We start from the raw sequence: 8986 nt of genomic DNA, 5'->3' as shown, positions 1-8986 counted from the left end.
ACCAATCATCAAATTTGCTACCACAGAATGCTAAAAATGCATTATAAAGACTTTTGTGGCGCTGTCATGTTATGCTGGGTCACACTGTTCTGTCATGTCATGTTATATCCTGTCTAATCTGATCTGACAAGATTTGATGATGCCTACCCAGAAGTAACCAAAAAGCAAACAATATAATATGACTGAAACACTTTCAACGTTTAAAGAGAAAGTAATTGTAATGTTAGCTATTTGTTCTAATTTCATTAACAAATAATCAACCTTAATATTATTTTGAGTTGAATGGGGACAAAGCCAGATGATATACCAACACAAAGTAGAAATTACTCAACTCCCTCTCTCTTGGAAAGCCAAATGATATGTCTCTAGTGCATGATAATTCCATTTGGAAGATGGCCCAGAGACTACATCTTCATGTCCCATTTCAGAGCTGAGACTTCATAGCAGCTGGAACATGACACAAACTCTGGGAATTTTACAAATACTACAGACACTTAAACTGCAACTAGCTCAAACTCAATAACAAAAGGACTCTCACAATCTTCTTGCTGGCCTTATGCTGCTCTGTAGATGGCTCCCAAGAATGCCTGCTATTCTCCTGGGGATTGTCTGTGTAGTCCTGTAGCACCATATCAGTGATTCTGAAATGGCAACATCATTCTTAGAAGCCTGGACCAGAAAGATGCTACGATAGTAACAGCAGGTAAATAGACCCATGTCCAGATGTGGTTCCATGCTAAGTTGATGCTTCTATAATTGAAAATTTAAAAATGTTCATTTTCTGGTTTAGATGCTCCAGAGATGAAATCCCCCACAAAATCCTACCTCCATATCTCAGCATTGGTGTGGGGGTGAATGGAGTTTGACAGCGAAGTACAGCAGAGTGTATGCTTTGGCAGGTTTTACCAAGCTGAGAAGGTGTTAAGCTAGCATCCAGGGTAGTAGGTAGTCTGACCATATCTCTATCACTCTAGGGCAACCCACCCAAAGTGGAGGGGGTCGACAGTTACAGGGGAAAAGACCTGGCACCCCAAATGTACTGCTGCAAAATTCTCCTGCCAAACAAAACAGAATAAACCGGAAAACTGAGCACAGACTCATGCAACGGCCTGACCAACGCTGACAACCCAGGGTAGCACAGGACAAAAAAACCCCAGAAAATGACTAAAAGAATTGTCCAACTATTTGTTGCAAGTCACAACACAAGAACACTATCATCTGATCCGTACATCGATGCTTACATTGAAATTACAAAATCAATAACAGCTGACATCAGGATATGCAAAACAAGAAATACAAAAGCCTTCATTGCACAATGGAAAAGCATAGAGAAAGTATTCCTAGGAAGATCATTCGCAGAGCCAAACCATCTCCATGTAATGAACACGATATTTCAAAAAGAACAGTGTCGGCAATGGACCTGGAAAAGCCCGGATGGAGTCATATTGAATCAGATTGATTATGTAATGACAGATACCAGAAGAATCTTCAATGATGTAGTGACAATAGGAGAACAAATCATTTTCACAGGATCAGGCCATCATATGTTGCGCTCAAAACTATGCATTGACAATGTTTACGAAGACTGAGTTAAGAGAATCCAGAAACCAAAGCAAAAATAGCACTTCAGTGAAGAGGCATTTGCAAAGGAAGTGAGTGAAATGGACCTCGAGTATAAGGTCAACAAGGACATTGATGAGGACTATGAAGAGTTTATCTTGCAGATAATCTCAGCAGCTAAGAAGGCAAAGGCATTGAAAATGCTGAGATACAAGCAGAGGATCAGCAAGGAAACTGTGAATCTGATGGCGAGAAGGGCATACATGAAGTTAGAAGGAAAAATGGGTGAAGAATACAGAACACTGTGCAAAGAAATTTGTGTGAAGATCAAAGAAGACTACAAAGACTATGGAAAGAAGAAATTGAGAGAGGCAGCCAAAAAGAACGAGAGTCTGAAGAAGGTAGAAAGAGATGTTAGGCTGAAACAGATTATCCCGGCAGCATTGAAAGATGAAAATGGTGAAAGGACATTGGAGAGGAGCAAGATGAATGAAATATTTACAAAATTCTACAATGACCTATACTCCTCACATGTGAATGTCCAACTTACACTGTCAAGGCAGCAGGTTACAATAGAAGTTCCCAAAGTTATGTGGGAAAAAATTGTATATGTAGTTCGTAACATAAACAGATGGAAGAGTCCCGGAGTGGATGATGTTTGGCAGGAATATCTCAAAGCAGGGGAAGATACTTTCTTCAAAGTACTGGCACAGCAGTTCACCATCTACATCAATAGGAAGCGTGTTACAGATGCATGGAAGAAATCGAAAACAATATTATTAATGAAGAAAGGCGATCCAGAAGAACTGAGCAATTACTGTCCAATCACACTCCTCTTACAAGTGTATAAACTCTTCATACTCAATCAGATTAAGAAAGATATTGAAATGCATGAAAGCAGAGAAGAAGCTGGTTTCCACTTAGGGTATTTGGCCATTGATGAAATCCGCTCAGTTTGGCAGCTCATCAAAAAATGAAAGGAGTACGAAGTACCATTGTGTATTTCATTTGTTGACTATAAAAAGGCATTCGACTCGGTAGAGATTAACACTGTACTCAATGCACTCAATGAAATTGGAATTGACCTGAGGTACATAGACCTGCTGGAAGAAATTAACCGCAATTGCTCAACAGAGATAACATTATTCAATGACCCCTGCATTATTACTATATGCAGAGGAGTCAGAGAAAGCAACACAATCTCATTGAAGCTGTTTGAAGCAGTACTGGAGTCACTGTTCAAGAAATTTCACTGGGAAAAAGGAATCAGAATTGATGGAGAACATTTAACACATCTTCTCTTTGCTGATGACTGCATAATACTGGCAAAGGACAAAGCAGATCAAATTGCAGCAACTGCAAACACTTTCGCATACCGGGTTGGAAGTAAACACGTTGAAGATGAAGTGGATGCAGGATACGCATTCTGTAGAAGGAATCATCACTGTAAATGGGAAAGAAATCGAGGAGATCAACAAATATATTTACCTGGGCCAGCAGCTGAGCAGAGACAACTCATTTGAAGGGGAATGCAGTAGGAGGTGAAAGGCGAGGTGGGCAAGTTTCAACAAAATAAAGATGTCTCTTATGGATGATGAGCTGCCCATGTAGAAAAGGAAAGAACTGTTCTGCCAGTAATGATATATGGAGCAGAAAGCTGGGAGCAGAAAGCTGGTCAATGATAAAAGGAGAGGAAGAAAAATGTGCTGTTACTCATAGAGCAATGGAAAGGCGAATGTGTAAGATCGCTCCGTGATCATATACCGAATTAGGAGATCAGAAGATCAGATCCTTAGAGGTTTTTAAGGCCTGTCTTGACAAAGCCCTGGCTGAGATTTAGTTGGTGTTGGTCCTGCTTTGAGCAGGGGATTGGACTAGATGACCTCCTGAGGTCTCTTTCAACCCTAATATTCTATGGCATACAGAAGTGACTGATGTAATGCAGGCAATGTACGACGCAAACTGAAGATGGGTGGGTCATGTAGTCCGCAGGCAAGACAATAGGTGGACAACCCGTATCCCCAGAGACCACAAGTGACTGTTCGGCAGGCTGTAAACGTGCTGGGCTGATCCCATGACAAAACTCTTTGGCCAGAAATGGAAAGAATGTGCTCACAACAAAATAGAATGGGGTGGCATCGATTTTTATTTGTGGAGGGATGGATGAGGATAAGCAGGACTAAGGTGATAAAGGTGAGAGATGAAATCTACCCCTGTATAGAAAGCCACCTCAAGTCCCAGGCATCAACTTAAGGCTTAAGTCTTAAGGGCTTAAGAGGGACTTGAGTGATATGTAGGCCCATGCTGAGATACTTCATCCTTTAGGAGTGAATAGGTCTCACCAATGTGAACATGGGTTGTCTTTAATTAGACAAAAACATATTCAACTCAAATTATGAGAAGTTACATTTCAGGCTTCAGGTTATAAAGGACTTTTTTGTGGGGAAATAAGAACTCTCTGTATCACTTATTCAGGCTGTGTTACAGCACAGCTATGAGCATAAGAGTTTGGTTTGAGAAATATAAGGAGCCATATTTGTTTTGGGGTTTTTTAGTTCATTTATTTATTTTTGCATGTGTATATAAAACTTTGACTGGAAGAAATTAATAAGTGAATGTATGATGTCATAATACATACAGAAAAATAGTTCTATCTATGGTGTGACAAAGTTCTGTCCTTGACACTGTGACCCTCCATGTAGCCCTTCTCTCTCTAGAGCAGGGGTCGGCAACCTATGGCACGCGTGCCAAACATGGCACGCGAGCCGATTTCTGAGCGGCACGCAGCTGCCTGCCGCGGTCCCGGCCTCCAGCCCCACTAAGCCCCCGCCCCCCCCGCCCACCACTCTCCCCTGCGGAGGAAGGAGGCAGCAACTTGGTTCTGTGGCAGCCAAGCTTCTCCTTCCCCTGCTTCTTCCCCCAGCGTGGTGATTTCCTGCCCTGCCCCCTCTCCGTCCTTGTGCCAATCAGCTGATGGCCCTAGCGAGGGGGAGGGGGAAGCATGGCAGAGTGCACACAGCTCCGTAGAGGAGACAGTGAGAGGTAGGGACGGGGCCTTGGGAAGAGGGTGGAACAGGGCATATCCCTTCCAGCCCTCTGCATACACCCAGCCTTCTGCCCTGCACCCCCATACCCTCCAGCCCTCTGCCCTGACCCCCCCACACACTCAGCCTTCTGCCGTGCAGCCCCCATACCCCCCAGCCCTCTGCCCTGACCCCCCCCACACTCAGCATTCTGCCCTGCACCCCCATACCCCCCAGCCCTCTGCCCTGAGCCTTGAACCCCCACATACACCCAGCCTTCTGCCCTGCACCCCCATCCCCTCCAGCCCTCTGCCCTGAGCCTTGAACCTCCCACACACCCAGCCTTCTGGCCTGCACCCCCCATACCCCAGCCCTCTGCCCTGAGCCTTGAACCTCCCACACACCCAGCCTTCTGGCCTGCACCCCCATACCCCCAGCCCTCTGCTCTGACCCCCCCACACACTCAGCATTCTGCCCTGCACCCCCATACCCCCTAGCCCTCTGCCCTGAGCCTTGAACCCCACACCCAACCTTCTGCCCTGCACCCCAGCCCTCTGCCCTGAGCCTTGAAACCCCACACCCAGCCTTCTGGCCTGCACCCCCATACCCCCAGCCCTCTGCCCTGACCCCCACACTCAGCCTTCTGCCATGCAGCCCCATACCCCCAGCCCTCTGCCCTGACCCCACACACTCAGCATTCTGCCCTGCATCCCCATACCCCAGCCCTCTGCCCTGACCCTTGAACCCACACACACACCGAGCCCCCTGCCCTGCACCCCCAAAGCCCCATCCCTCTGCCCTGACCCCCCCATACCCAGCCCTCTGCCCTGATCCTTGACCCCTCCACACAAACCCAGCCTTCTGCCCTACACCCCCCCACACATTCCAGCCCTCTGCCCTGATCCCTGAACCACCCCCACCTCAGCCTTCTGCCCTGAACCCCCTCCCCCAGCCCTCTGCCCTGCCCCTGAGCCCCTTCCCCCCCTGTCTGGGGTCCTGGCCGTAGGCCCTGCTCAGCCCGCTGCCGGCTTAGGTGAACAGGACCCCAGGCTGGCAGCGAGCTGAGCAGGCTGGCGGCGTAAGATCAGCATTTTAATTTAATTTTAAATGATGCTTCTTAAACATTTTGAAAACCTTGTTTACTTTACATACAATAGTTTAGTTATATAAAATAGACTTATAGAAAGAGACCTTCTAAAAATGTTAAAATGTATTACTGGCACACAAAACCTTAAATTAGAGTGAATAAATGAAGACTCAGCATACCACTTCTGAAAGGCTGCCGACTCCTGGTCTAGAGGCAAGGGTCACAGCTTATTGAGCCATTTTCTTCATAAGCCAACCAGGGGGGTGAGAAGCAACCCTCCCTCACACAGTTTCTGTTGTCTCCCAGTCTCAGTGATTAATCAGGGAGGGAAGGGGAGAGCCCAGGTCCACCCTCTACTCTGGGCTCCAGCCCAGGGACCCTAAAATTAGCAGCTATGGTAGGTGACTTTTTGGAAATAGAACGTGTGCAATTCCCTGGGCCACTTCCCACAGCAGCCCCCACTCAATATCTCCTTCACTGTTACCTCAGGGCCTCCTTCCTTGCACCTGATATGGATTTGTACTGCTTTGTTCCTCCCACAGCACAGCTCCATCCTATAGCTCCTGATACTCACTAACTGGGAGGCTTTTAAATAGTTCCAGCCAGCCCTTGATTGGCTTCAGGTATCCCAATCAATCTAGCTATCTCCACTGCCTTCTAGAAGGATCTTAATTGGTCCCAGGTGTCTTGATTAACCTGGAGCAACTGTCATTTGGTTACCATGGTACTAGGTATTTGTTTAGCCTGGGGCTAACACACCTGTTCCTCACTACTTTACTGTAGCCATCTGGCCTTGCCCCATCACAATGGAAAGACTGGCCCAAATTCTCTGTTGACATAACTTCAATTAATTTCAATGGACATACCCCAGTAGAGAACTTGGCCATGCATTTATTCTTTTTTGAATGCAAAATAACTGGTTATTATTTGTATTACAGTGATATCCAACTAAGATTGGGGCCCATTGTGGTAGGCACTATATTTTTACCCTGTAAGAGAGCTTATGCCCGGAAGAGTTTATGATCTAAACAAAATAGAGGAAGGAAGAAGGTGATATTATGTTTTCAAGTTGAGAAACTGAAGCCCAGAAACATCACATGACTTGCCCAGGTTTCACAACAGAGTTCTGTGGCTGAGCTGGGAATTGAGTCCAGAAGTCCCGAGTCTCAGTCCCCAGTGCCTTAATCACAAGATATCCTTCCTTTCTAATTAAAAGAATATTTTACAAAATAATGCATATACAATAGAGCCTCAGAGTTACGAACACCGCAGGAATGAAGGTTGTTCTAACTCTGAAATATTCATAATTCTGAACAAAACATTATGGTTGTTCTTTCAAAAGTTTATGACTGAACATTGACTTAATATAGCTTTTAAGCAGAAGAAAAATGCTGCTTGCCCTTTTTTTTTAGTAGTTTATATTTAACACAGTACTGTACCGTGCTTTTTTTTTTTTAGTCTCTGCTGCTTCCTGATTGTGTACTTCTGGTTCCAAATGAGGTGTGTGGTTGACTGGTCAGTTTGTAACTCTGGTGTTCGTAACTCTGAGGTTCTCCTGCAGCTCAATTTTAAACAAATATTTTATTTTGCCATTCTTGTCTTCAGTTTAACCTCAGGTAACTCCTGACATCACTTTGAAAACAACTTGGTAAATATCTTGTCTCTTCCTGGTTCTGCCATCACTTTTTAAGAGGACTTCCCTCCTGGAGATAGATGGCCTAGTATGATCACAGAGGAGCAAAGAATTTCTCCTGGAACCACCAGGTTTGCTATTAAGGGAAAATACTGGATTCATGTCTTAAGAAACTGAAATATCAATGATACATGTTCTCAAAGCAGTTTGCATCTAGGTAACCTAGAATTCAACACTGCTGGCTGGATGAGGAATGTGCTAGTGGTTCTGATGCTAGGGAACTAAGCTCATCAAAAGGGAAATAATTTAAATTTTTCATATATTATAATTCATGTCCATATTAACCTTGTTTATATTTTTCCAGAAACTCTCTTTGATGTATTTATGAACTCAATCCAAATACCAGTACTCTCATCCTGCTTTTCTTTCCTGTATTTGGATGCAAATCCAAGCACCCAGATGCTAAGCAACGGAAGATATTTTCCAGTGGCAACATTTCATTCCTTGGCAGAAACTGCAGGCAAATGAAACAATTGTTTTGATGATTTTTGGAGTCACATTTCAAGTCTGTCACACAGTTCATGTGATGATGAGCTGACTGGGCTGTCTTGTCTTCCTGGACACTCTTTTTGGCTTTGCTTCTCCATTAATTCTGTTTGAAAACAAGTTCCTGTGCCAATTCCATTCCACAAGGGAGAGTTGCAGATGACTGTTCATGATCAAAAGGAAATAGTATTTTTTCATGGTCTTTTTTTTTTTTTTTGGAAATGTTTGTTGCCCTCAGAGCTGGTGTATATTAAGATTGGGCAACAGATTACAGATCAGAAAGGGGTTGAAAAATAATGAAATAACTGGAACCATAGGAAATGTTTATGGCAAGAGAACAGGAGATTCATATTAATAACCTGAAAATAAAATGACCAAAGAATCACTATCAAATGCTATGTAATTCAAAACCCAGAACCAATTGTAAATCACTCAGTTGGGAACTGATCTTACAAGGTTCTGTGCATCTCCATTTAGCTGAGAGCCGTGCATTCCCAGTACCGTGCCCAGAGCCTACACTGCTATACCTTACAGGAATTAGGGGTTCCATTGTTAAAAAATAACACATAGGTGCATATTTTATGTGGGTTTTCTAGCAATTATCTCAGAAAAATATATAATTTTCTTAATCACTCACTAAATACCTTTTTTCCTGAGGGCATTTTGCTGACTGTGTGTGTGTGTGTGTGTGTGTGTGTGTGTGTAAGAGAGAATCCATATCATATATACATTAAGTATTTTATTTTTAAAATAGTTGGAATAGCTGATAAAATGGAGGATGAGTGTATAGATCAGGGGTGGGCAAACTACGGCCCGCGGGCCACATCCGCTCCGGGGGCAGCGAGCTGCGGAGCCCGGCCTGACCCAGTCTCTGTGCTGCACGGTGGCGGCGGCTGCGTGGCTGTAGCGCCGCCAGGCAGCAGTGCTCCAGGCAATGTGGTAAGGGGGTAGGGGACGGGGGGTTGGATAAAGGGCAGAGGAGTTCGGGGTGGTGGTCAGAGGGCGGGGGTGTGGATAGGGCAGAGGTGGGCAAATTACGGACCGCGAGCCACATCTGGCCTGCGGGGCCATCCTGCCCAGCCCCTGAGCTCCCAGCTGGCCCCAGCCCCTCCCCGGCTGTCCTTCCTCCCCCGCAGC

General features: G+C 45.0%; 1 long non-coding RNA gene across 1 annotated transcript; it reads left to right on the top strand.

Moving 5' to 3' along the window:
- Positions 1–7127: 7127 nt before the first annotated feature.
- LOC120400309 lies at positions 7128–8254 on the top strand. Its single transcript, XR_005595708.1, has 3 exons — positions 7128–7170; positions 7276–7286; positions 7668–8254. It is a non-coding gene; the product is annotated as an uncharacterized LOC120400309 (long non-coding RNA).
- Positions 8255–8986: the final 732 nt, after the last annotated feature.

Source organism: Mauremys reevesii, linkage group 3 (assembly GCF_016161935.1).
Source record: "Mauremys reevesii isolate NIE-2019 linkage group 3, ASM1616193v1, whole genome shotgun sequence".
Lineage (NCBI taxonomy): Eukaryota > Metazoa > Chordata > Testudines > Geoemydidae > Mauremys > Mauremys reevesii.
This window is presented reverse-complemented; position numbering and strand designations above follow the sequence as displayed.